Source organism: Ambystoma mexicanum, chromosome 12 (assembly GCF_040938575.1).
Source record: "Ambystoma mexicanum isolate Mex_15411 chromosome 12, UKY_AmexF1_1, whole genome shotgun sequence".
Lineage (NCBI taxonomy): Eukaryota > Metazoa > Chordata > Amphibia > Caudata > Ambystomatidae > Ambystoma > Ambystoma mexicanum.
Window position 1 is genome coordinate 580,433,855 of NC_090936.1, and position 18,530 is coordinate 580,452,384.

An 18,530-nucleotide genomic window follows, 5' to 3' on the forward strand; every position below is an offset into this window, starting at 1 on the left:
CCCTGAAATAGGAGCAACATGGCATTTCAGTTACTTTGAATGGAAGTAAAAAAGCACAAGTTAAAGTTAATAGAATAGATCGCAAATAATTTCTTAGGCAGTGCAAATAGTTTCAGTTCACTAGAGGACTCGATTCAGTTCAATAGGCCTAGGCCAAAGTCAATGGGCTAGTGTCTTGGATAGGAAAGAGCAGTTCTTGTAGTAAATGGTAAAGTCTTTGCCAATGTTCTCAGAAGTAGTTTGTACGCAAAAGAATCATATGTTGTGTCATAAGCTGATTAGGCCTGTAAATTGGGAAAGTTTAACAAACTTTCCCCGCGAGAGGTAAATTCTCTCAATCGGGTTGGCACAGTACCTTAGTATAAAGAAAATGATGCAGCTGAAGACGTTGGTTCCTGGCAGTTCCTGTAGATCTCACTGTTCCTGATCCTCAGTCGTGGGGAAAAGAGGGAGGACGTCGGGGGACTCCTGCACTGCACAGGGACATGACAAACAAGCTGGCAAAAGGGAAGATCTTCGGTTCGAGTAGCCGTTGTCAAGCACACAAGCTGGTGTCCTCCCCCTTGGTTAATCCTAGCCAGCTCTAAGAATGGTATCCAGGTGGCTTACTAGTTGATTCGTCCCACCAACTGAAAGGAAGAAGTCGTCCTTGAAGGGGCTTCTCTGTTGAGATGAACTTGGCGATTCGGACCTGCAGCAGGGCTTCACCGGGCAAATCAACGGTCCAGGAGTTGCAGCAGCCGTCCTCTTCCAGCTCGTCTTCAGTTCATTCGTTCCAGTGGTCGACTCTGCTTTCCAGTCCAAGAGACTCACCTTTTAAACAGTTTCCTCCCTTTCATTCCAGCCTAGCTGCCACTCACCCAGCAGGGTAGCTGTCCTTGCCGGACAGTCAGCCAGCCAATCATGCCAGAGTGCATTTGGGTAGGAGACTAAGCACAGGGAGCTTCGGGCACCTCCCTCACTTCCTGCCCACCCCAGACACTCGGACGCCAGAGGCGGTCTTCAGTCCTGTAGTGTGCCGAAGGCACAGAAACAAAGGGACCAAACCTAGTTTGGCGTGCAGAGACAAACTCTAGAAGGACCTTTCCAAAAAGAAATGGTGAAAAAAGAACACCAGGACCAGTTTAAACAAAGGGGTTTACGGCGCCATCTTGAAAAACATGGCTCCCGCGACTTTTAGCTACCGGTGTTCGCGGTCGGGAAAAATCATGGTAGTTTGTTGTAAAACCACTGCCACCAGCCATTTCAATAGGAAAGGGTAGCATTTGACTGTTACATGAGTTTCTAGACATAGGGGATGCTAGGTAACCCCTCCAGCACCCTATAGGAAGATAGTGTGTGCTGGGTCTAGGAATTTAAAAAGACTAGTAAAGTCAATTTAACCTTACATTTTCTGGGAAACAGTAGTTTATACCTGAGAAGGTATTTAAACCTTTGGGAAGCCTAAAAAGACATCCCTGTGTTACTGCAATGAGGGTGCTGTGTAACACAAATAAAAAAGATGATGCCTATGGAGTTGTTTAAAACTCCATAACCAAGGAAAATAAACACAGAAAACAAACAGAATTAAAAAGTACCGAGTCCCAAAGTTCAGCAAAAGAGCTGGGGTCTCTAAGGTAGAGAGGAATTAGCACATTTTGAGAATTCTCCCTAACACTTGTCCCCTCCAGACTAAGGCACAGGAGGATCTAATCCCCACCAGGTTTGATCTCCTGTTGCAAGTCGGTTAAATGGCCTGCTGAGTACACCCGCAACCTTTTGTAACCCTTGCTATGGCACCTTTTATCAGGTGTTTTCATTTGCAAGCTATATGACCAACAAACCTTGTTTGGTACATCTTTCTTATTTAAGGTACAGGAGTTCTGATCTAACAGTCCCTCAGAAGTTGTAAAAACCTCTGAACCTACAATAGGCTTTTTCAAGGGGTCCTTAGAAAGGAATCCCTTAGACCAAGAGGGGCCTCCATGGTTCCTCACCACCTTTCTCTGAAGAGCAGGTTGGGTCTCAGGTATCTTGGTTGGAGGGGCTCTGGTCAAGCAAGGTACATGCTTCGACTTCCTCTGAGATCGGGTTTTACCTGTTTTAGAGGTTTCCCTTCTAACACTAGGATTTATACTGGAGTCTTCAGTAGAAGATCCAACAGTCTTAAGGTGTTTAGGCTTAGACCTATTTTTCCTGGTTTTCCACCAGCTTTGAGAATTACCAGTTCTCACAGGCCTAGAGAGGGGTCCAATTTGTCTATCCACCCCTTTCTCAGAAGCAGGGGGGATCAAAGACTTTACAATTGGATGGAAAATGATGGAGCTTGGTTGGGGCTCCCATTTCCTACTATTCTAGCCTTAGATTTGCCTTGGTTAGAGGTCAACTTACTAACACAAGGGCTTACCGTGGGGGTCTCGGTAGAGGGTCCCACAGGCTCAGGGTTGTCTTTTAAGGTTGCCCCTCTTGCCAATTTGGTTTGGTTCTGTTTCCTCTCACTGGGAGGCCCGGGGGTACTGGACACTACTCCTAAAGTTTGTGAGTCATTCCCCAACAGGACTCTCCCAAGCACCTCATTCTAAATACTGACAGGAATCCTCACTGTCATATTGCTACACAGAATGAGAGCTGATAGAATTGGAACCAATTGGACAGGGCCTCCAGCAAATCTAGTGGGACCTTTGGGTGCCCTAGCAACATCCTCAGGCTTGAAAAAGCTTTCATCCACTACTGTTCTTCTGGTCCCAGTGTCTCTCATGGCAGGAGTGTCCTGGCCATTTACAAGAATACCGTCCATATAATACCCTCTAGAGTTCTCTGGAATGGAGTTGTACACATCCATATTCTGTTTCTTACCCAGACCCAGGGGCTCTAAGGATACATCGGCTTGAACACCCAAGGGTTCTTCAGCCAATAGGTGAAAGTGGACACTAGCCATTTGTACTTCTTCCTCTGGGGAGAAGGCTAAGGAGGCAGTGCTGACCCCTGCAGGTTTACCCTGGCATCTGGGATGTCCTTTCAAGTGGTCTACAGACCCACAGACATGGCATTTACCAAATGCTCTCTGGAATGGGGGCTTCTGCTGACCTCCCTCTGGTTGGACACCAGAGGATTCACTAGACCTACCAGGTTTCCCATGGGATCTACCCTTATGTGGTTTGGGGGGCCTCTTCTGGTTGGTTGGAATTAGAATTATCTTTATTCTCATCTTTGTGCTGCTTCCCCTCATCCTTTTTGTGAGTGGCCCCAGAATCCTTATGAGTGGCCCTGTTGGCCACCCATGAGTCAGCAGCCTTTGCTAACTTCTTTGGATCAAGGTCCTTAGAGTCAGCCAAGTGCTGTCTCAGCTCAGGAGAGCAGGCATCAAAAACAGATTCCAACAAAAATAGATTTCTCATTCCTTCAAAAGTGTTAACTCTGTAACCCTTTTCCCAACCATTTAAGTTCTTCAAACATTCACACACCCAGGTAGCACAAGGGGTACCATCATGCTTTTTGAGGGTCCTAAACTTCTTAAGGTACTGGGAAGGAGTTTTCCCAAATCTAGCTATCAAAGCTAGCATCACATTTTCATACTCCAATCTTTCCAGTTCCCCCACCTCCATTACAGCATGAGTTGCAACCTGGGGGAGCCTAGACAAAAGCCAAGGAATCAACGGATTCCCTGTGAAACCCTGAATCCCATAGTTATATTCTAAAGCAGCCAACCAATCCAAAATATCAAGTCTCAACTCATACATACTCACAGCTTCTTTAGGCATGCAAGGTTTCTTAGGACTGGAAGACCTAGAAGACTCTGGGATAGAACCATTTTCAAGAGACAATTTCTTCATTTCAAGAGCATGATTCATTTCCATTTCTCTGAGTTTGATTTCTTGATGTTTACTTTCAATTTACATTTATAGCCCTTTGAACTCTAACTCAAGTCTCATTTTTTCAAGTGAGACACATTCTGAACTCAGTACTGGACCTGGTAGGGTCCCTATGGCTATAGATTGAGGGCTTAAAGCAGGTAGAGGTGCAGTGGGGCTCACATCCTGAGACTCCTCTGACTCTTCTAGCGCATCAATAACATTAGGGTTAGACTATGAATCATTATCATCCTCATCAACACTATCCACATGTGCTGAGGGGGTAGGGGTTATAGTTCTACCTCCCAGTCTTTGATGATTCAACAATTTCTCAATCAATTCATTTTTCTTGCCTTTAACAGGGAGAGACCTGACGATACACATATCTTTCAGTTGATCTACTGTTAGAATGATCAGGGCTTCCTGTTTGAAGTTATCCATATTTAGCATTTTGTAAAACAATTGCTTTTCTAGTGGTGCTTAGCCTTGTGAAAGTTATTTGAACAAAAGTAAGAGCAGCACTCTCAATGTAACAACTATACTTTATCCTCACCGCTTGCCACCAGTGTTAGGCAGAATGGCATGCAGTACCCTCTGGGACCACCACATACAATTAGGACTACAGGTGTAAGAAAAAACCAACCTTTGGTATACGTCTGTACTACACAGTTTGTGGTAGTGAGCTGAGCAGCCAGGCGTATCTCAAGAGGGAATGTGAGCAGTACAAGAGGTTACACAGAGGACTTAGAATCACAGTGGTTCAAGTAGACACTTACACTCAAGGTTTCTTGGTAAAATACTTATTCATTTATTACACAATCATTTAGAAACATTCACTAGAAGGCGGCAACTTAATATGATACACAAATATACTTCAATACCAAACCAATAAGTTTCTAAGTAAATTAGGCTTCACTGAAATAGGAGGAAAATGGCATTTCAGTTACTTTGAATGGAAGTAAAAAGGCACAAGTTAATAGAATAGATCACACATACTTTCTTAGGCAGTGCAAATAGTTTCAGTTCACTAGAGGACTCGATTCAGTTCAATAGGCCTAGGCCAAAGTCAATGGCCTAGTGTCTTGGATAGGAGAGAGCAGTTCTTGTAGTGAACGGTAAAGTCTTTGCCAATGTTCTCAGAAGTAGTTTGTACGAAAAAGAATCATATGTTGGGTCACAAGCTGATTAGGACTGTAAATTGGGAAAGTTTCACGAACTTTCACCGCGAGAGGTAAGTTCTCTCAATCAGGTTGGCACAGTACCTTAGTATGAAGAAAAAGATGCAGCTGAAGACGTTGGTTCCTGGCAGTTCCTGCAGATCTCACTGTTCCTGAGCCTCAGTCGCTGGGACAAGAGGGAGGACATTGGGGGACTCCTGCACTGCACAGGGACTGGTCAAACAAGCTGGGAAAATGGAAGATCTTCCGTTCGAGTAGCTGTCGTTAAGCACACAAGCTGGTATCCTTCCCCCTGGTTAATCCTAACCAGCTCCCAGAATGGTATTCAGGTGGCTTACCAGTTGATTGGTCCCACCAACTCAAAGGAAGAATTCGTCCTTGAAGGGGCTTCTCTGTGGAGATGAACTTGGCGATTCGGGCCTGTAGCAGGGCTTCATCGGGCAAACCAACGGTCCAGGAGTTGCAGCAGCCGTCCTCTTCCAGCTCGTCTTTGGTTCTTTCGTTCCAGTGGTCGACTCTGCTTTCCAGTCTAAGAGACTTGCTTTTTAAACAGTTTTCTCCCTTTCATTCCAGGCCTGCTGCCACTCACCCAGCAGGGTGGTTCTTCTTGCCGGACACACAGCCAGCCAATCACACCAGAGTGCATTTGGGTCTCCTAGGAGACTAACCACAGGCAGTTTCGGGCACCGCCCTCACTTCCTGCCCACCCCAGACACTCAGACGCCAGAGGCAGTCTTCAGTCCTGAAGCCTGCCAAAGGCATAGAAACAAAGGGACCAAACCTAGTTTGGCGCGCAGAGACAAACTCTAGAAGGACCTTTCCAAAAAGAAATGGCGAAAGAAGAAGACCGGGACCCGTTTAAACAAAGGGGCTTAAGGCGCCATCTTGAAAAACATGGCTGCCGCGATTTTTAGCTACCGGTGTTCGCGGTCGGGAAAAATCATGGTAGTTCGTTGTAAAACCACTGCCACCAGCCATTTCGATAGGAAAGGGTAGCATTTGACTGCTACATGAGTTTCTAGACATATGGGGTACTAGGTAACCCCGCCAGCACTCTATAGGAAGATAGTGAGTGCTGAGTCTAGGAATTTAAAAAGACTAGTAAAGTCAATTTAACCTTACATTCTCTGGGAAACAGTAGTTTATCCTGGAGAAGGTATTTAAACCTTTGGGAAGCCTAAAAAGACATCCCTGTTCAGCAAAAGAGCTGGGGGTCTCTAAGGTAGAGAGGAATTAGCACATTTTGAGAATTCTCCCTAACAGTCCCTCAACCCCCAAAGAAACACAGTGAGACTGCTCGGTGTTCTGCACCCCCACGGCCTTACCAAATTGGCCAGCTTTATTTGAGTCGTGTACCGGTGCAAAGCTATTGGCCCTGGCATTAATTTTTGTATGTTTTTTCTTTTTTTTTTTTTTATTGTAAGAGAAAACTACAGTTCAATAAATCAATATCAAACTTTTGTTACAATTGAACCTCTTCCACATCACGTCGGTCCTCTCAAGTCTTTAATCACAGTCTATTCTTTGTGATGGTGGTAAGTTTGGGTCACTATTGGTTAGATTTTTAATTTTTCTTATCACAAGTTGTATCACAGAGAATCATGGCTAGATAGTCAATTACCCTGCATGATAGTTTGATGTTATGGCCGGCGCTTACATATGACCACCAATCATTCATGTCATGGTTCTGAGGTTTGAAGCTATTCAAATGCAGGATCCGCTGGGTAATTGTGCCTATGCATTCAAGTACCAAATGCTTAAGGGATTCTATTTCACCCGCGTCACAAAATCGACATTTATTGTCTGCGGTATCTTTCTTTTTTCTTATCCAGAGTATTTCTCGATTGTTAAGGGCATTTAGTCTGAATTTTAGAAACATGTTCCTGTGATATCTTGAAGGACAGTCTAGTAGGTATTTCGGTGGCTTGTGTAATTTAATTTCTCCTAGTCCTAAAGGAAGACCTGGCTTTAGTTTCCTGCGTTTTTCAATGTTTTGCATCCAGTCCCATTCTTCTAGTTTTTTTTTCGCGTATTGCGGTTGATTGATTAGGTCGAGTCGACTTATATTTGCGGCATCCATGATGGCTTCAAGTTTTTGTTTCCAAATTTGGATTAATATAGCTTGGGTGTCGTCGTTTCTGATCTTGAAAATTTCATATGCTGGTATTTTTTTGCTACAATACATTTTCCTAATGTAATGATGGAGAGGGATTTCCAAATTACTGTCATGTACAGTGAGTTGAGTGCAAGTTCGTATCTCAATGCCAATGTTGAGATGTAGTGGGGAAGCCTCAAGGCACGTTTCCAGAAGGTACCTTCCAGTCTTTGCCATAAGCGAAAGTCCAAGTTCCAACTGGCTTCCGCTCCAAATACAATGGTTGGAATGACCTTCTGTAGATAGAAAGTCAATATTGGTGCAATAGTGAATTTCCCGTAGTCATGGTTGATTTTTGCTCCTTGTAAACCAAGTTTGAGAGTTCTACTGGTCATGTCATTGACTCATGCTGTTTCGCAGATGGAATTGTTGAACATCACACCCAAGTATCTCATGGATGTTACAATATTGAGTTTATCACTGGCGATTCGCCATATGAATTTTTTTCCTGCGTTCTTGTTAGTGTGACTGATGCTCATGATTTTTGTTTTGTCTGTATTTATCAGTAGCTCATTTGACTTCATGTACTCGTTCAGTCGTGTCAAAAGGCGCTGTAGGCCGATCTGTGTGTAATCGATTAGTACTACATCTGCATAGATGATGCATTTGATTTGGGTGTCCTTGATCCTCGCGAAAAACAAGGTACTGAGTTTAACCATTCCGGTAGGTCAGCTATGAAGATTTTAAATAGTTCAGCTGCCAACGGGCAACCTTGCTTGACTCCTTTATGAGTTATTACTGGTTGACTCAACTCACCTTGTTGGTTTAACCTGATCTGTATCGAGGTGTTGGAGTGGAGAGCTTTCAGTGGTTCCAGGATTGTTGGTGGACATTCCCACTTTTTTAGCTTAGACCAAAGTTTCTCGCGGTTTATCGTATCGAAAGCTTGCCTGAGGTCTATAAAAGCAAAGAAGATTTTTCTCTTTGTGCGCAGAGCCTCAAGTTTTAAGATGTTCAACAAGAGTAGGTTTACGTCGACTCCGGCCTCCTCGGTGAAGCCTGTTTGTCGAACATCGTATATATCTGTCTTGAGGGCCCATAAAGTAAGTTTCTTTTGAAGGAAGGAGCCATAGACTTTCCCGATTGTGTCAAGAAGGGCGATTGGACGATAGTTCATCGGATCGTTCCTATCGCCCTTCTTATAGATCGGTACCACAATCGCCTTTAACCATGACTCAGGAATTTTCTTGTTTTCCGACACTATTCTGAACAGAGATTCCATGAACTTGGCCCAATGTACTTTGTTTTTCTACAACATGATATTTGAGATCTGGTCGGGGCCTGCTGCTCTTGAGTTTTTTAACTTCTGTATTGTTATTTCTATTTCGTCGCTTTGAGGAGTTATATCCCACGGTAGTTCTGAGACATTTTCTTGAACTTGTATGTCTTCATTCGGGTGTTTATATATTTTCTTGAAGTGCTCAACCCATTTGTTGCCATCAATCGGGTTTGAGATTGTCGGTGTTGCTTTTGTGTTTCCTTTGTTTAGGATGGCCCAAATATCACACATGTTTTTTGTGATCAGCAATTGAAGCATCAGCTCCGCACGGTTTTGTTCTATCATTGCTGAGTGTGCTTTTAGCCAGTGTCGATATTCTTGACGCCTTATTTTTACTTTAATTGCAATTTTATCTGATGGGAACTTCAATTTCTTGATCTGCCGCAAGTCTTTCCTCATAATCCTTTTTGCTTTTGCGATGACATCGATGTACAGGTGTTTATTTGAGTACCCAATTACTCTAGAGTTTATGACTTCCGGCCGGCAGTCCGTCAACAAGGGAACGTAATTCACGGTGTTCTCTTTGGTTATTTCGGTTGTGAGTTTCCCAATTTGCGAACGCTTGAGCCTCAAGCGATTTCCCGCTGCTTTCGATGTGACTTGTAAGTCAAATTTTTCAGGAACGTCTCCCCAGTCCGTCTCCAGAACTAGGCGGAGTAGATCATGGTCGCTTTGAGGCATTGGTATGACGTTTAGGGAATTCACTTGGTCAAAAAGATGGCTAGAGACCGAAATATAGTCTAGTGTGTTATGGCTATATGGGCCGTGCCATGTTGGGTTACATGGTTGGTCTCCTTTGCTTTTCCCATTGACCATGGTACAGTTTCTTATTGCTAGGGCATCAAACCAAAGCTTTCCTCTCTGTTCAACCTTATCGGGTTTCTTCAGCGTATTTGTTTTTGTAGTTTTATCGAATTTGTACCAACTACAATTTAGATCACCACATACTATGATGGTTAGGTTGTTGTATTTCAGTGATGCCTCATCAATTAAGGTTGTCACTGAGCCGATGAAACTATTTGATGAGATCTTGGCGGGATTCCAGTATCCATTTATTAGCAGTAGGAATTGTTTCACCTGCGTTGTTGTAGCAGTTATTTGTACCAAGGTGCCTTGAACAAAAGGATTTGGGTTTCGGGATTCGAGCGGCGTCAGCCAGTTTTGGATCTTCAATAAAGTGACTAGCCCAGAAAACGGACGGCCAGTTGCATTCTTCCCAGCAGGATTTAGGAATGTGATAAAGCCGTCTCGAATTGGCAGCTCACGTAGCCAAGTTTCCTGTAGACATACGGCGAGGATGTTATTCATAGGCACCTCGAAGTTGTTGAATAGGTGAATGAATCCTCGAGTGTTCCAGTATAGCACAATTTGGTCCGTGTTGTTCTTCTTCAATCATTGTTAATGCTGATTTCCTTGTTGGAATTGGTTTCCGGACCTAATTCGACCAGGAGAACCACGTGGCTTGTTTCCATTGTGTTTTGCAGCAGGATACATTAAAGATTTCCGCAGATTTGCACGTTGGATGTCTAATCCTACCGTTTTTTCACGAGCATTGTTCTCCAAGGTATTTTGTTGCAATTCGTGTTCTGGTTCCAGCGTTAGATCGAAACCAAAAATTAGTAGGTCTTCTGTGGCTCGTAATAGCATGTTTTTCACCGCTGAAGAGCCAATGTGTAGTAGTACTTGGTCCGAAGTTAACTCAGTTGGGTATTCAATGATTTTTATGTCGTCTGACGATATTGTCCGTAGCACTGGAATGCATGCGAACAATTTCATGACATTTGCTCTATTTAAGTTGACCTCATTGTCGTCAGATTGGATATTTTGAAGTCGTAATTTCCAAAATCGGTTGTTATGGGTTTGATTTTTGCCTAAATGTACTCTGGATGTGTAACGGGTTTTGGAGTTTCTTTGATTAGACGTTAATTTTGGATTTAGCTTGGATACGTGTGGTAACATTGGTCTCCCGCCCGATCTAGTCACTTCTTTTTGTGGGCCAGACCTGCTTGGTTTTTTCCCAGCCAATGTTTTATGTTGTTTCCACGTGCGAGATCTCAAACTTTCTTTGGGATGGGATATATTTATTGGCTCATCTGGGTCATCACCTTCTGCTGAGTATGTGGAAAGATCACATAGATCAATTGTCGAGGCGTTCACAGAACTGTCTCTACTCAGCTCTTCTGAGTCGAGACGCCGACATTTTGTGGATTGTTTGTTAGGCACATAGTCCTGACCTTTATCTAGATCTTGGTCAGGCACGTCATTTAACTTCTGCTTGGATGTTCCCGTTGTGCGGTCGAACAATCGTGGTTTTGTTGGCGTTGTGAGATTCCTTATACATTTTTTCACATTGGGATGTTTTGCCTTTGTTTGTCTTTTTTTATTTTCTTGGAATAATGGATTGTTTCCTTGCCCTGCCGTTCTGATAGATTTTTCTGTTGTGGAAATGGTTTTGGATGACCCAGTAAATATGTTAAATGAGCTCTTTATGATATTGGAAGGCATTGTAAATGACGTGTTCTCGCGATTAATTGTTGAGGCTGGTAGCATGTGGGCCTCTGCTGTTGATGAAGACTTTTCGGCATCAATTTGCAAGAGGGTTTTTGCATTTGTAGTGACTTCAATGGTTTGGTGATGGTTTGCTTCTGGTATCTTGACATAAGTTTTGTCAGCACAGTGTGGATACCACCTTGCTTGAGACTCAGGTTTTTTGCTAAGCGCTGGCAGCGGTTGATTGTCATGGGGGGGCAGCGCCAGTGGTCGTAAGCTTTCAGCTATTGGGGACGTGGTTGCCAAACTAGGACCTTGATCCTTTAGGATCTTGTTTTCGCTTTGTGAAAGGGACGTTTTTGGCGGATTGTCTCGCGTCGGAAGGGAGTCGTGCCTTTGGATTTTCTTGTCTACCTCTTCAGACTGGTGACGCATCCATTTGACTGCATCCAGCAAACCTTCGGTTAGGTTGTCGTTTTGGCAATGATGTCTTGCAGCCAAATCGCATAACCGTTCCTGCCAACGAGTAGATAGGTCTGCCTGTAATTCAAGTTGTTTTTGTATGAAGCTTGTGAAAGATTCGAGTTTTTCCATTTTGTTTGTTAGATTTGTAAGCATCGCTCCTTGGTCGCTTATTGTCCCATTCAAAGATTCGTACAGTTTGGTGAAGGGTAGTAAGACAATTGAGGAGGCAGCTACAACGTTAGTGTGTAATTGAGTTAGAGTATCAGCAGATAAGATCACTTGTTGCACCGGAGAGGTGGTTCCATTAGATGTTTGGTGTGAGTGTTCCATATCAGACTGATCTTCTTGAAGTGAAGAGTTTAGGGCTTTTTCAATATTTATTCGGTTTGAACTGTTTGAGTTTTTGGTGCATGGAGTACTGACGTTTGTAGGTGCTGACATTGAATCGTCGAAGGCTGACTGGTTTAGTTTTAATTTTAATTCGATGATTCGTTGAAGGCGGCGAGCTCTTGCAATGGAGCTTGAGTCCTTGCTTGCCAGCTTCGATGTTGGGCTAAATCGCCTTTGGTCTGGGGCCATCGGAGTACTGCTTGATTTGGCCAGGTTGTTTTCACTTGAGTCTTCGGGGGCTTGGCATGCATATGCGCTTTGGTTTTCACTTTCCTTTCTCTGAATGGTTTTTCGTGTCTCCATGTTTCCGTAGGTTAGATTTCCTGCGGGCTTACTTCGAGTTGCGGGCGAGTTGTGCCCTTTATACGGTTTTTGGACATCCTTATGTGTTTTTTCGGCTTGTTCTCTGGGTGCATCCAGTACTATGTTCTTGTTGTTTTTAATGCTAGGTTTGGTTCCGATTGTGTCTTGTGGCTTTGCATTTGAAGACAGGGTCTCGATTGTGGTTGCATGTCTTGCCGGCAGAGACGATTGTATTGGAACAACACGGGCGTTTTTGCTCAGTATTTGTGTAGATTGATTTTCATTTTCGTCAGAGGTGCCTTTTGGCATAGCCCCTTCCTCCTGCTCTTGGGCTTTATTGAAGGGTGTTTCTTGGTCCACGATCGGAACATTGGCGGAATTAATTAGCTCAGCGTCGGTGACCTCGCTACCCGGAAAAGGGGGGTTGAGATTGCCGAATGGGTCACCAAGATCACTATTCGTTTTCATGGACTCCTTTGTTTGTGTATTAGGTGGATTGAATAAATCAGGCGGCGCTCACTGGATGGAGTGTTTAAGCGCCGGAGGTAGTATTGTTGCCAGGGTTGTCGCAGTTTCAGGTAAAATTGTACTTTTGAATTACGTTTACTTCAATTGCCAATTGTTGATGATCTTGTGAGGTGAGAGTACTATTGTTTGGAAAGTGATCGTAGGAGTGACTGTCCGTGCAATTATTTATGTCTAGATTTGCAAGGGGGGGCGATGGACATACGCCATCATCGCATACAACCGGTAAGTCCTTTGACAAGTGTGTAGTATTCAGTTCAGTAGTCGATATTTCCTGCAGATGTGCAGAGGAAGGCCAGGGTGCACTTTTACTTACCTTGCCGCCACCATCCGCGGGGGCTTTTAAGGCAGTCCATGGATCTGCCATTCTGCGGTAGTTGAGCGTCTTCCTCCGAGTCTGGGGGCCTTCGATGGTTCGCGTCATGTACCCAGTAGCACTTTTTTTTTTCTTTTCCTCTCGAGCGGTTGCACTAGAAGCCTTGCGGTCGGCAGACGGCAGAAAAGCAGCAAACAGCCAAACAGCAGGAGTCTCTGCAGTCGCCCTTTACGCGGCCGGGCTTCACGCCGCAAGGGGTGCTGGGATCTGGTTTTGTGGACTCACTTCCTGGAATGGGCGGAGCCAAAAGATGGGCGGGGCTTTCCACCCGCTTCGTCGCATTGCGGCAGTTCACTCGCTCGCACACAGTCGACCTCACAGAGTGCAAGGGACGCGAGGGGAAACACGCCGTTGAGGGTAGGTAGGTTGGAGATTGGCAGTTCAATATTAAATATTGAAACAAGTAGCAGGAAGTAGCGCTTCTGCAGCGCAGCACAGCCAAACAGCAGGAGTCTCTGCAGTCGCCCTTTACGCGGCCGGGCTTCAATTTTTGTATTAAGAGGGCTGCTCCCCTGTCTGGGAGTGGGCCCCAGACTCACGATGCCACCAGGGCACTTTGTTCCCCCACGGCCTCACCGAAATGGCCAGCTTTATTTGAGTCGGGCCACCACTGAAAAGCTGGTGGGCTGACCTTCATTTTAGTATTAAGGGGGCCGCTCCACTGTCCGGGAGTGGCCCCCAGACACACAAGGCCACCGGGGCACTTTATTCCCACGGCGACCTTGAAATATGTAAAGTCCCCCCCCCTCCACCCAAACACACAGTGAGGCCGCTGGGTTGTTTTGCACAGCCGCACCCTCACCAAAATGGCAAACTTGATTTGAGTCCAGCCACCGGTGCAAAGCCAGTGGCCCAACCTTCATTTTAGTATTAAGGGGGCTGCTCCACTGTCTGGGAGCGGTCCCCAGACTCATTAGGCCACCGGGGCACTTTGTTCCCCCGTCGGCCTCAAAATTTGTAAAGTGCCTCCAGGGTCGGACAGGGCCATAAAATGGTCTCTGGCACCAATGGAAAAGTGGCCCACAGTTGCAAATGCCTATTCACTTCTTTTGTGACGCTGTTTGACTAGTATGCAAGGGGGTCTTTTTGGATAAAAGGTGATGCAAATTGTGCATTTTAAAGAATATTTATTCGGCACCATTGGTCAAAGCGATTAGCTGCATAGCAAAGTAACTCATCAAACTGGCCCACAACATTGCCCCAAAAAAAGTGGCCAACTATGACCCCAAAAAACTGGTCCATGATAGCTTTTTGCGTTTTTGGTTCAGGCATTTGCCCTATTGCCCACTCCAAACTTGGATCTGGGGCCACCAGCTTTGCCTCAATATTGCAGCAGCCAGTGGGTGTTAGGACCTGCATGCCAGAGGGCAGGGATTTGCAAGGTGGGGTGGGCGTCTGACAGGGGGCTGCATTGGCCTCTGGTCAGTGCTGAGGGCTTGCTGTGTTGGGAGCTTGGGGTCTGGCATAGGAGTATAAGTGCGGGTGCTGCAGAACCCTCTGTGTGAATATTTGTTGGTAAGCATTGGTGTATCCTGCTCTCAGCCACTCACACCTAATCCTTTACTTTTAGTCATACAACTGCCCTGAAAAGACGCAGTACCAGCCCAGGAAGCTCATCTCCGAGACCGACTTGCCATTCCACCTTGATGCAAATCACTGCCTAGTGCCTTAAACTCTGGTGAGTACTATGAGGGTTGTACTATTCAGGGGAAGCTTGAGGTGGGAGGTCACCACTTGGTATGTATGCCTGATAAATGAAAGACTGCTATATTATCCTTGCGCAGCGACTGGATGTAAATAAATAGCTTCCCACTCCTGTCAATTTCAAACCCAGTATTTGTCATTCTATGCTCATGTTTCCTTTTTTACATAATTTGACATGCCCATACAATAGAATGCCTCCTTAGTTTATTCATTGAAATGTTGTTTATTATTCCCTCGATCATGTTCACCTAAAAAAACAACTATTCGGTTCTCTATTTGGCCCCGGCCGAATAGCTAGACCAACTATTCGGTGTTCGGCCGAATAGAAAATTTACTATTGACAGTCCCTTTTATCATTGGGTAATAATTGTATTTTTGCTGTGTTGCAACTAACCAATGAGCCACGACCTTGAAGAGATAAGCCTGCCTTTCCGTCCACATTACCAAAATTGAACACGGAGATTTATAATTGACTAGTGTTTCCAATCTGTTCGGATCCCTTCTAGTGTAGTACAGGTGTGGGGTTGATTGATGTTCAGCCCTGGACCACTGCTGCCCCGGAGGTTGATGCGTCACACGCTGCCTCCTCATCATCCTGAAGACTGCGATTGAGAACTTACTTGAAGCTATAATACTATTTGGCAGGATGTTTATATTATCGTCCCCAGAAAAACTGGCTCTAGAGGAATACCTCGAAATAAATCTCAAGAACAGCCCCATTAGACTGTCCAAATCCCCAGCTGGTGTATCATTGCTTTTTTCTCTAAAGGACACAACTGAGCTTTGCCCTAACCTCGACTATCGTGGTTTAAACCAAGTAACACAAAAAGACAAGTATCCTCTATCAATGATAGCCGATATATTGGAGGTGCTACATGAAGCCATGATATTTTCCAAGTTAGATCTTCAGGGTGCATATCCCCTCACCCACATAAGATCTGGAGATGAGTGGAAAACGTCTTTCTGCACACCTTTTGGCTACTATGAATATCTAGTGATGCCATTCGGCCCGATGAATGCATATGCGGTTTTCCACTCATCAGGTTTTTTCAGATATGTTATTCCAATATGTAATTGTATATTCAGATGAAAACCTTATCTACTACAGTATGGCAGAGGAACCTCAAGACCACATCAAGCAGGTACTCGCCCGATTACGTGAAAACCATCTTCTAGCCAAATCTGAGAAGTGTCAGTTTCATCGTTCAACCATCCACTGCTTGAAATATGTACTCACTCAAACCGGCATCTCAATGAGGTTTCGCCCATTACCACCCGGCCTTCTCCAACGCCTGTGAAACACATTCAGTTCTTTTTAGGTTTGGCTAACTTTTGTAGGAAATGTATACCTGGGTTCTCCAATATTGTTTCTCCGATCACTAGCCTTCTACAGAAAAATGTCCCTTTTTAAATGGACTTCAGAACAAGAGAAGGCTTTTCGGACTTTAAAGAAACTCATTACAGAAGTCTGAGTATTACGACAAACAGACACTTCCAGACTTTTCATTGTGGAAACCAATGCCTCAAAGACCTCGATAGGAGCTGTATTGAAACAGACACAAGAGAACGGTGAAGAACATCCCTTAGCCTATCTTTAGAGAACGCTTGAAGCCAAAAGACATTATTTGGTGCTAGAGCAGGAACTAATGGCCATACAACAAGCTTTACTTGGTTGCAGAAACCTTTTGTTAGGCTCAGTTTATCCTGCACACATAAGGACGGATCACTGCAATTTACAGGTATTGCAATAAATTGAGTGACGCAATAGGTGGCAAACCCACTGGGTCTATTTTTCTGCTCAGTTTCAATTCCATCTTACATACATTCCGAGGCCTAAGAACGTCCTGGCAGATGCCTTATCCAGAAGACCGGACAATAAATCAATAGCTCCTGTTTCATATCCCACCATTTTTCAGAAGAGAGTGTTCTTGAGTCACATGGATAGTTTTCAACAACAAGTTGGACAAGATACCAGGCGTTCTCAAGAGTGGCTACGATTGGGGGGGTGTGGCCAGCGTGCAAGCGATGAGGACGTGAATCCGCTGTGCTCCCAGGGCCACTGGCTAGATCCTGCTAAAATCCTGTAAAATATGCAGTGGAACTACTTGAAAAAAACCTTAGATGCAGCGGAACACCACTGGAACACTTTGGCAAAGTGGGGAAACATACCGGTGTGGAAGTGAGTAGAAACCTGCAGAAGAAAGAAGCGCTGATCGAGGGAATACACCAGCCAAAATGGCCGACGGCACGAACAAGTGAGAGAGAACACTGTGACGCGACCAAGCGACAGCATACCTCCTGCGGTGTAAACTGAAGAGACCGCATTGCCATTGGGGCGTAGAGAAGAGCACAAACATCCAGAGAGAATATCACTGGTTGAAAGTGAGAAGTGGTCCACCAGAGACGGCAAAAAAACAGAGGCATCAAAGGCTCCCAATGCACCGTGCATCGGTGGTCTGTGGTGCCAACAAGGGCTGCCCTCGGCGTCACTACCTACGGGACCGGACTGCAGGGGGAGACTTGCTAAGATGTGCCGCAAACACACTGTATCAACATCGGCACGCCGCAGAGACTGCCGGTGGGGAGGCTGGGACACCCAGTGGAAGTACGATCTCCCTTAAATTAGGGGCTGTCCTGTGCCTGTTGAAAACGAAGAGAGTCACCAGCTGACAAGGTGCTGGGGAGCGACTCTGTGCCATTGGCAGACCGGGGGGACAAGGAGCGGAGCCTAACACAGAAGGTGAATAGGGCACAACAAAGCTTACCGCAGCTTCCCGCCCTGTGACTGTTTAGTGCGAGACTAACACCGCATCCACTGGCGGATCCCGAGTGAGCACTCCTCGGCTGTGGTCTAACTGGGTTGAGCCCTCCCTGCTAATCAACCTGCGCCGAGCATTTGAAGCAACGCATGCTTATCAGCCTGTTACACAACAGGCCAAGAACATAGACAACAACAGGACAAGACCGAGGCAGTGATGAGATCATGTGGCTAGCGGAGGTACAGCCGATGCAGGCGGCAGCAAGATACTGATACCGAGAACTACTGAATCGACGGACTCATGCATGAAATGCTGAAGCCCCAGAAACTGAACCCGGAGGTAAGCGGCTAAAGGGGCCAATATTCAACATAGCCTAATGTGCTCAGACTACAGGTGCTGATTTGGCACAGCAATGCATGCAGGGCTGTACTGCGGTTGGGGAGTGTAAACATAAAGGCCGCCCTGCACTTTCACTGCTAATAAGACGGGGCCCAGACATTGGCTACTATCGACACCTATAAAGTGCCCTGCATATACACAGGACACACCAGACTTAACCAGTGATCAGAGATAGTGCTCTGAACACTATACAGATAGCTGCCAGCCCACAAACAAAAGTTGAAATATTACGGGCAGCTCCCTGCTAAGAATATACAGGTGATGTATAGGTAATCTCCATAGCACACCTGGGTGCACCTGATACGAAGCGCACTTGCTGCAGAAGCTGGGGGTTTCACTTTGTTAGATCGGAAGACCCGTACATACAAGGGACACAACTCCTGCGTCTGTTTCCCCAACGAGATACCTCCAATCGAGCGCAGAAGGGTCTACACGTAGTGGTTCAACAAACTCACAAAACTGCACACAATTAGCAGTAAAAAGTAGCAAATGGTAGCGAATGGTTGCCCGAGACCCCGAGAGGGCTAACCAGTCATCTTCTGGGATCTGTTAAGACAGGGCTCCCCACAAGAATCTGGGATAACTGCAGTGCCTGGGTACACCACAGTATAACAACATAGTACCCACGGCTAACCATAGTGCTACGCCAAGAATACCTCAGGTGCACAGGCCTGGCA

The 18,530-nt window shown here is 45.3% G+C and overlaps 1 protein-coding gene across 1 annotated transcript in view; it reads left to right on the top strand.

Annotated features, from left to right (window-relative positions):
• The window catches only part of LOC138513817 (N-acyl-aromatic-L-amino acid amidohydrolase (carboxylate-forming)-like), a 233,148-nt gene that overhangs the window by 100,546 nt on the left and 114,072 nt on the right, over positions 1–18,530 (top strand). Inside the window, exon 2 of the mRNA XM_069628920.1 lies at positions 14,562–14,669. The gene's annotated coding sequence lies outside the window, so the exon portion shown is untranslated. The remainder of the gene's footprint in view (positions 1–14,561; positions 14,670–18,530) is intronic.